The following is a 10,065-nucleotide window of genomic DNA, read 5'->3' on the forward strand; positions in this document are numbered from 1 at the left end:
GAGACCGTGGGGCCTCCAAACACTATGGGTGTGAAGCAGAGTGGATGTTGGGCAGTGGGCGGAGCTGTGAGGCCATTGCCATTCCAACTCCAAGGGGCCCAGCTCAGAGGGGAGGGCCAGCACGGAGGCCAGAAGCCTGAAGGGCACTGTTCCAGGTTCAGGGTGTCACCAGGCACGGGGCGGTGACCAGGGCAGCTCTGGCCTGCAGGTCCTGGACACGATCTCTCTTCCTGTCCTCAGGACCTGCCGGTCCCCTGCCCTGATCGCCCCCGCTCTGCCCCTCACACTGCTGGTTAGCGTGCGGGGGATGCGCTGATGCTGGCCATAAGCCGTTGCTCTCTGAATTGAATCAGTACAGTCCTTTGCAGCCCATGCTTCACCCAGCTCCCTCAGGTTCCCTGGAACTGATAGCTAAACCAGGGGCTCACTTGGGTACAACCTTCACAGGGACCCACTCTAAGCCAGCGCAGCTGCCCTGGGCTGGCCTGGGCCTGCTCCTCCCCCACCCCACCCCATTCCCATCCTGCTGCACCCACCTCTTCCATCCCTCCACCCGTCTCCTTCCGCTGCATCCCCTCGGTCATCCTGCGTCCGCTCCCCATCCTCCCCAGTCACCTCCTCCTCCCGCCATCCTCCTGGACCCTCCATTCCGTCCATACCAGTGCCCCTCCTCCGTCCTGCCCCCGCTCCTGCTCTGGTCCGGGTGCCTCACCCTGACCTCAGGCTCCCCACCTGGACATGGACACTTCTGGTGGCAGCCCTCCCCGACGGGCTGCTGAGGGGGCTGGACACGCCTGGCCCATGGTTGGTGCTGGGGGGCAGTGTTGGCTCGGCTGGAGCCCAGGGGACTGAGGTCACTCCCGGTGGCCTCTGCCCCAGCGTGGCCACAGGGCACGAGGCAGCAACGGTGCTCACCTTTCTGATCTTGTGCTGCTGGAGCTGCGCCGTGTCTCTAATGATGGACTAGGGTCAGGTCGGGTGGGTTTGAGCAAGGAGGTCAAGTGAGGACCAGAGACCCGTGGGGGCTTCCAACTGCCTACGGACATGAAGCAGAGTGCGTGCCAGCAGTGGGCGGAGCTGTGGGGTCACTGGCATTCCAACCCGTGGTGTGACCCCAGGTCAGAGGTCGGGATCGCTCTGAGCCTTTTACCTTGAAGGGGTCTTGCCTGTGAGGGAGGGTCGTGTCACCCTGTGGTCTCAGCTGGGAGATCTGTCCTCTCCCACCACCCCTGGGCCCCCCTCCTGGAGTCCAGCCACTGTGCTCCAGAGCGGAGGCGCTGCACCACAGTTTTCTAGCATGTCCACTGTGTCTCCCGTAGCGTGACTGCATGTCCTTTCCACTTAGCAGTCTTCAGAATCTTCCTCATATCCTCCCAGGGTGTGTCTTTGTTCAGGCTGTGTAATGTGCATTTAGTGGATCCATCATGATTTATTAGGGTTCCTTGGTGACAGGCACCCCTGCTCTGATGTGACGATGCACCCAGGTGCACGGGGGCTCCAAGCACTTACTCCTCCCTCCTTAGAGGATGCGTCTGTCTCCTCTGTGCTCTGAGCTTCAGCAGTGTGTTCCTGGTACCCATGGACCCCCGGCCAGAACCCTCCAAGGTTCCTTGACCCGCAGACCTTCCCTTGTGGTGAGAGGCGCACGGTCACATTGCTCTGCTTTCAGTCTGCACATCTCTTAGTGAGGTGAACAAGCATATTTTATCAGTCTTTCTTTTTATTGTGAACTAACTGTTCGTATCATTTCCCATCCTTTTGCCCTCTAAGAAACTGATCCATAGGAACTCCTCACCAATTAAGGACATTAGAACTGGAAATATTTTCCCACAGTTTCATATCTTCTTTTAAGTTTGATCTGGGTATTCCTCCCCTGGCAAATGCTTGATTTTCCTGTGGTTGAATCTGTTACTTTCTATGAGCAGCATGGAGGATTCTGTGTGATTTAGAAAGGCTTTTCTTAGTTACAGTCGCATTACAGTGAGCTTTATCTGTGACTTGCAGCTGGTGTGGCTCGTCCCTCTAACACGTGTGCAGGGTTTCCCCAGCCATCCTGGTGCCACGTGGGTGCTCCCCAGGTTCTGTGCACCTTCCGTCCAGGGGTGGCTGGGGGTACAGAGGGCGGCATGGGCGCCAGGATTGCCCCAGCAGGGCAGGCATCAGCAGACCCTCCCGCAGCTCACTCCTTCTCTCTGTCCTCACAGGCGGGGCTCAGAGGCGGGGCCCTCCCAGTGGGAAGGGCCGGGGCCTGAGCCAGGAGAGCTAGGGTGGACCCTCTGTGCCCGGGGCTGCTGACCAGGCCCAGGGCCAGGAGGGCAGGGGGCCTGGGGTGTGAGCTCAGCGCTTGCTGTCTCTTCTGCCCCCAGGCGGGGTGTCAGGTGGGGCCCCACCCCACCGGAAGGGAAACGGGAGGGCACAGGGGTTGACTGTGAGCTCAGCCAGCGCTGCATCCACAGCCCTCGCTCCGCACGGCCCCTGACCCGCAGGAACTGGCTGGGCAGCAACACTCAGGGCCTCGCCCACAGGCGGCATCCTGCTCAGCTGGGCCCCGGCTGCCTCCTGCTTCTGTCCGTGAGCCTCAGCCCAGCCCCAGCACAGCAGCTGCCCTGGCCTGGCGCACCCCGGCCACCACGTCTCCCCGGGTGTCTGAGCCTCCTCCCCAGACACAGGAAGGCAGCCTGCCCGCCCAGCCTGCCCCGGCTCCCGGCTCCAGTTTTCTCAAGCACTGGGCACCAGGAGGCACTTGGGAACGTTGTCCTGATTCCCACCGTTCCCTGAAGTCCACGAGGTGAGTTGCGGGGCAGTTAGGCTGCGCGTCACAACTGTGGAGGCCGGGTCCACGGTGGTGGAGCTCTCGTTGGCCCTGGAGCCGGGCTCCGCAAGCAGACGCCGCCGTGAGAGAGGCTGTGCACCCAGCGAAGAGCAGGCCCTGCTCACTGTTGCTGGAGAGCCTGCGTGCGGCAGCGAAGACCAAAGAAATTAAAACTTTTCAATTAAAAAAATAAAGATTGAAGGAGACATTAAACAAAAAAATAAGAGCAGTTTTGATCAACACGCAGACAGTAGGGGCAGGGGAGGGCAGGCTGGCCAGGAGATGGGGCCCCAGGAAGGGACGTGACCCAACCATGTTCCTCCCACAACCTCAACAAACGCAAACCCACGGAAACTGAGAGGGCCGAGGCGCCCCGATGTCCCATGTGTCATAACCAACACGTCCTACGGAAATGAGCCAGTTCACAGAAGCCTCGATGCACGCTGACGGGCCTGACCGAGGGGACGCGTGGAAGCAGGGGCTGCCCGTGCCTCTTGAGCGTGTGCGCAACAGCCACCAGGACTGACCACACACGAGGGAAAGGGCAGACCTGAGGAAGTGCTGCATGAGATTTCATGAGGAATAGGTTCTGCCACTAAGTCAGGAGCTGGAAGCCCATCACGGCCTGACCCCGCAGGGGCTGCAGGGGCCGGGCATGTGAGGAGCACGGACGGGCTTCTGTCCCGGGCGGAGTTGGAGCCCGCGAATCAGCCCCAATCCATGAAAGCTGGTGCTCTGGGGGCCTACAGGCAGCCCTGGCTCAGGTGACAGCTGGACGCAGCTGTGCCCTGCATCGTCCTGCACGTGGGCACAGAGGCCGGCCACTCAGACCTGCAGCAAAAGCCCTACCGGGCTCCAGGCTCAGCTCGAGCCCTCAGAAGCCAGGAGAGGCCTGTGGCTTGGCGGCCAGGTCACCCGGGGACCAGGGGCAGCAGCTACTCCTAGGTGAACCCCACGGAATCCTGCCAGGGGTGGGGTGAAGGGTTCCGTGCAGACACCCTGCTGCTCTCCCAGCTTTCGGGCAGAGAAGACTCAGGAGTGGTTCTCCCAGGTTGCTCAGCCCCCGACCCACCCACCCCAGGAAGCAGACAGACTGGGTGGAGGGAGGCACAGTCCCCACGAATCCTTCCCTGATAAGGGGCAGTGGTGGGTGGTACCCTCATCTAGCCCTGTGTACGGTCTGAAGACACTCTGAGGGCTTCCTGGAGAAGCTGGTCCTGCCGAGCTGTGAAACAAACCTGTTTAGTCACAAGGCACGTGCTTCATGGGCCTGTGATTGTAACAAAGGGTTATGAAAATGTGTATGTGTCTGTGTGATCTGATATCTGAGGAAACAACAATAAAAACTTTAGAACATTTCAAAAATATACGTGTAGCAAAAATAGAGCGCACAGGGAGGGAGGGCTCTGCTGGGTGTGTCCAGAACCCAGAAGACACTGACTTGTACACGGGCCCTCACTAAGTTCTTGCTGATCATTACAAAAACATACAAACAAAAGGCAACCTCATACACTGGGAAACATCTCTAACAGTTCATGGTTCTAAGAAGACATCATAGGGAAATTAGAAATACTTCAGCATGACAATGCTCATGACAGGAGGCGGCAACCACGTGTTTCAACAGAAATGCAGAGCCTTCATGTGCTTTAGAAGAGTTACCGGAGACCCTGGAAATGGTGGGCAGCTGGGGCGTCGGGAGGCTGGTGGCAGAACGGGGCAGAGCCTCCGAGTGAGAGAGGAGGAGGAAGGTCACAGGAGGCCTGGGAGCTGGTCCTTCCAAAGGCCTGGAACCCATGAGCGAGTCTACCAGCGGGCATGCAGCTCAGGGACCCGAGGGCAGGACAGTCCCCTAGGAGCCCGGGGATGGAGGCCGCAGCCTCTCCACTGAGTCGCGGGCCAGCAGGCTGAGGCACGAGCTGCTGCCCAGACCGTCTGAGCTCCTTGCCACTGCTGGGCAGCCTGTCCTCACCGTTGGTCTCTGCTGACTGTGGTTGGCACAGCGGGCGAGGAAGCTAGAGAAGACGCCCCACGTCATCCACCGAGAGTGAGGGCAGCTCAGGGCCACGAGAGACGCGCTGCATAGTCACTGGAGTGGCTGAGAGCATGGGGGCCACGCCTCGGGCACCGGCCCCTCCCTCCCAGCCCCCCGGCGGCTCCTCACTGACAGAACACGACCCTGCGATTGCACACCAGGATGAGCACCCCCAGGGAAATGGAAACACAAGTTTCGGCAGCCCCCTTCCCAACAGCCCCTAAGTGGGGACGAGGTGCAGGTGTGGTCTAGCCCCTCCATGGACCTGTTGGCAGCAAGGCAGTGATGGCCATGGCCCAGCAGGGATCCTCTCCAGAGAACCAGACGGCCTGCCAAGGCCAGTCCCCCGCCTTGCACCCTGTGTGTGCAGTTTCTCTGCTGCAAGGACCAGACGCTCACAGCAGCCCCTCGGGGCACGGGCGCTGTGTCCACAGGCCCAGGCCGTGGGCCCTCCCGTGTCAACAGTCACCTGCCTGCATGTGACACGCCTTCCAGCTGTGCATCTTTTCTTCCTTACAAATTTTCTCTAACCTGCTTCTAACTCCCCCAATGACACAGAATTATGGCGACAAGTGCTAATACAACCTGAGGAATACAAGACTGCGTCCTAGACCACTTTAAGGCGAGTCCTGGCAAAGAGCTGCCTGAGTGTCCTGTTTTGGAGGTAACCCTGGGCACACGGACTCCTCATCCTTCAGTGCTGGTCATTTCCTCAAACTGCAAAACAGAAGGAAAAGAGTGTCTCCTCCCAAGTTCCGCGTCTACAAGGCCCAGCAGAGGCCTGACACTGACGCTAGCAGCTCTGAGGCAGAAATGGGTCAGGCTGAGCCAGGAGCTGCAGACAAGTTTTCTATTTATAGCCTCCTTTAGGAAAGCGGTGTCTCCGAACGTAGGCCTTTGGGGAAACGGGGGCTGGCAGGTCCTGTATTGCTGCACAAGAGCTACCTCTGCCCGGCCCCTGGCCCGAGATCTGGGAGCAAAGCTGGCCTCCAGCAGCCTGTCCTGGACAGAGTGTCTGCCTGTTGGTGGGGGACGGTGCTGGGGACAAAGGGGCTCCTCTCCAGTGCTCCACCAGCTCCTCAGACTCGCTCGCCAGGCAGCTCCAGGCTGCTCCTCATGCTGGTGGCCAACCCCGCACCCATCCACAAGGCGTCCGGAATTACCTCTAGTGAACCTTCAGCCGCGTGGCACCCTCCTGTGGGTTCCCCTGCCACCCCGTACCCGGGAACCACGACATCCTAGGTGTCCCTCACTCCTCTGTGTTCATTCGTTGTTGCCATTCAACCGCTCAGTCGTGTCCAACTCTTTGCAACCCCATGGACTGCAGCATGTCAGACTTCCCTGTCCTCCGCTATCTCTTGGAGTTTGCTCAGATTCATGTCCATTGAGTTGTGATGCCATCCAACCATCTCATCCTCTGTCGTCCCCTTCTCCTCCTGCCCTCGATCTTTCCCAGCCTCAGGGTCTTTTCCAATGAGGCAGTTCTTCGCATCAGGTGGGAAAAGTATTGCAGCTTCAGCTTCAACATCAGCCCTGCCAGTGAGTATTCAGGATTGATTTCCTTTAGGAACCACCTACTAATATGTGTCCAGACACACTAACTGTGGAAATAAATGTTTTATTCTAAAGACCCTGATCCTCTTAAAGTCCTTCAGGGTCCCTGAGCAGAACGAAGACCCTTGTGGTTGGAGCAGACCCCTCCTGACAGACACTGGAGGGCACCACATCTGAGGGTTGACCAGCCAGGAGGAGCAGGCAGGCCCTCCAGGCTCCTGAGCACCCCTCCTGCCCACATCATCCTCACAGTTAGGGGCCACAGTGCTCCCTGCTCCACTGAGACCCTGGGTGCCCCTGGCCAGCACCTGCACCAGCCCAGATCTCACGGTCTCCATTAATTCCACTACAAGTGTCCACCCACATGTGTGCATTTGTGGATATGTGTTAGGTGTGATCTTTCTGAGACCACAACCTCAGGAATCTCCTGGCAACCCAGTGGTTAGGACTTGGCACTCATTGCCAATGGCCTGGGTTCGATCCCTGCTCGGGGAACTAAGATCTCACAAGTCACATGCAATGCAGCTAAAAAAAAAAAAAAGCAAACAACAGCAACAAAACCCAGCTCTTCCCTTCCATTTTATGACTTCACATTGTGGACCTCCACACCGTGACTTCTCCCACCTCAGTGCCCAGCAGGACCCCCAAACAGGCCCGTGAAGCAGTGTCTCACCTCTGCTGATACACCTCCTGCATCTGCGTGGCATCCAGCGAGCAGCCGTACTCGGCCTATGCACACACAGGCTGTCACTCGTCCACACCTGGCTCTTCACTCCACATGGCTCTGCCCCTCCTCCTTCTTTACCCCTCTCCCCACCTGGAGCCCTCTTTGCTGCACTCCCAGGGCCTGGAGCTTGGGGTCAGCCTCACATAGGGCTGGGGCCATGCTAGTGGGAGTCCAGCACACTCTCTGCACGACCCCACGTTTCTGCCACCGCAGGCAAAGCTAAAACAGTCTCTCCGTGTCCTCCTTTCTGTGGGATGGCCTGATTCCCGGGAGAGAAAGTTCTAGGTCAAAGGTCACATATCATTTCAGCTTTGCCAGACTGCTTTCCAAACAACCATCCCTCCAGACAGCACCCCTAACATCAGGACACGTATCTTTGCTTTGATGGAGTTTGCTTCTCATGTGAAGTCTGACTGCAGGGCAACCAAAGCAGCCAATTCTAAAGGAAATCCACTCTGAATTTTAAGTTGGGTAATGTGATTCTCACACTTTATTTTTCTTTTTCAAAACTGTTAAATTATTCTTGTTCTTTGCATCTCCATGTGTAAGTTTTAGAAGCAGCTTATTTCTATCTACAAAAAGTCTTGCTGGGATTTTCACTGGAATTCTAATTAATTTGTAGATCAACTTAAGGAGAACTGAGATCTTCACTATATTGAGTTTTTCCGTGAATGAACATGTATGACTCTCCATTTATTTGTCTTAAAATTCTTCCCGCATGTGTTTAACTGAATCTCTGTGCTGCACCTGAAACTAATATGATATTGCACATCAACTACACTTCAGTTTGTCTTGGCTGTGCTGGGTCTTCACTGCGGCATGTGAGCTTTCTCTAGTTGCACGTAGGGGCTTCTCTTGTGGCGCACAGGTACTATAGCACACGGGCTCAGTAGTTGCAGCACGTGGGCTTAGTTGCTCTGTGGCATGTGGGATCTTAGTTCCTGGACCAGGGATGGAACCCATATCCCCTGCATTGGAAAGTGGATTCTTAACCACTGGACCACTAGGGAAGTCTGTCTTTATAAATTCTTAAATATTAAATGTGCAACACTCAATGAGGTATATCAGAAAATAAGATGCATTCAAAGGAACAGGCGACAGAAAGTGACCCAACAGAGATGAAGATAGTGGAGCTATTTGACAAGGACTTTAGAAGAAATACAGTAAAGGCACTCAAGGAGTGAAAGACAAGATGAACAAATCTGGGGTGGGGGGAGACCTGGAAACAAAAACAAACAAATGAAAACTCTAAGGAGACATATAGAATAACTAAACTTAACAGCTCAGTGGATAGTTGTGACAGCAGACCTACAGATAAAGAGAGAGTTAGTGAACCAGAAGGCAGGTCAAAAGAAACTATGTAGACTGAAGGAGAGTGAAAAGGTACACAATCTAATAAAAAGCACACAATCTAATAATAATATACTTGGGTTCAGTGGAAAGGTCAAGAATATTTTTAACTGAGTTGCAGATGAAGAGCAGAAAGAGAGTGAAGAATCCAAGATGCGTGAGGAAATAAGAGCTGAGACTGTCCCCAAACTGATGAAAGATATCAAGCTACAGATTCTAGAAGCACAATGAGCATCAGGAAGGGTAAACATGAAGGGAAACAAGAAGGGAAAAGCGCATGCAGGCACAGTACAGTAAACCTGATGACTGAGAATAAAGAAGAAAGCTTAAAGCACCTAGGAAGACATGCCATCTTCAAAGGAGTAATAGTAAGAATGACAGAAAACATGGAAACCAGAAGACAGTGGAATAACATCCTCAGAATGCTAGCAGAAATAAAAGCCAACTTATACTTCTACACCCCGTGAAAAATGTCCCCGAAAAATACAGAACATAAAGAAGTTTTCAGAAAAACAAAAACTGAAGAATCCATCAACAGGAAGCCCACACCAAATGAAATACTAGAAGGTGTTCTGCAGGGAGGGAAAAAAAAAAATGTGTCCCCACTTGGAAGTTGAAAATGCTAGGACTGAAGAGGGCCTGGTTTCAATCCCAGGTCAGGGAACTAAGATCCCACAAGCCACATGGCCAAGAAAGAAAGAAAGATAAGGACTCGACCAGGTGAATCAGGTAAGTGAAAAAATAACGACAATGACATAATTCCAGTGAATTCCACAGGCCCCCACTGTGGCCAGCACACTCTGGGAGGGGTCCAGTGCATGTATGGTGGTAACCTGCTGTACTTAGCTTTGTGGGGTGTCTCAAAATCGACAAGCACAGGTGAGAAATGTGGGGGAAGGTCCTTCTAGACCTTCCTTCCTCTCCTCAGGAGTTTTACTCAGCTCTCAATTTTATATCCTTCAGTTGGGCACCACTTCTTTCATTCATTCTACAGACAACTGGCCATGCTCCTCACCAGTTCCAGTCTGCAGGTAACCCTTCTGGGCCTGGCCATCCCCTCCATCAGAGAATTTCCCTCCATCAGGGATTTCTGTCTGCTCTGCTCAATGTTGAATCCTCAGCACCTACAACAGTCAGGCACACAGGAGTCCATTAGTATTTAGAAAGGAATACATTTAGGTGAGACACTGAATTATTAACATTCATTGACTATGTTAGATGACTAGATTACACCCATAGATTACAGATGTTTTTTTAATTTACAAAATTGCCTCTTTCAAAACCACTGTCTCTATGTCTCACTCTCCAGCTCCAGTTGTCAGTGCTCTTCGAATCCTGAGATCCAGACTTTGCTCCAAGTCAAAGAACTGACCCGCTGACGGCCCGGGCCCTGCGAGGCTTCATCTTCACCAGGTCGGACCTGGAGGGCTGAGAAGCCCACCCACCACGCGCGCTGCGGGTCTGAGGATCTGGTCCTGTCCGGTGGGGGGCGTGAGTACAGCCGGCCCCGCCCCTCAGGCCCCGCCCCGACACTGCGTGAGGCACGCCCACGGCCCCGCCCCCACCAGGTCCCGCGGACGCGAGGCCCCG

Source organism: Muntiacus reevesi, chromosome 5 (assembly GCF_963930625.1).
Source record: "Muntiacus reevesi chromosome 5, mMunRee1.1, whole genome shotgun sequence".
Lineage (NCBI taxonomy): Eukaryota > Metazoa > Chordata > Mammalia > Artiodactyla > Cervidae > Muntiacus > Muntiacus reevesi.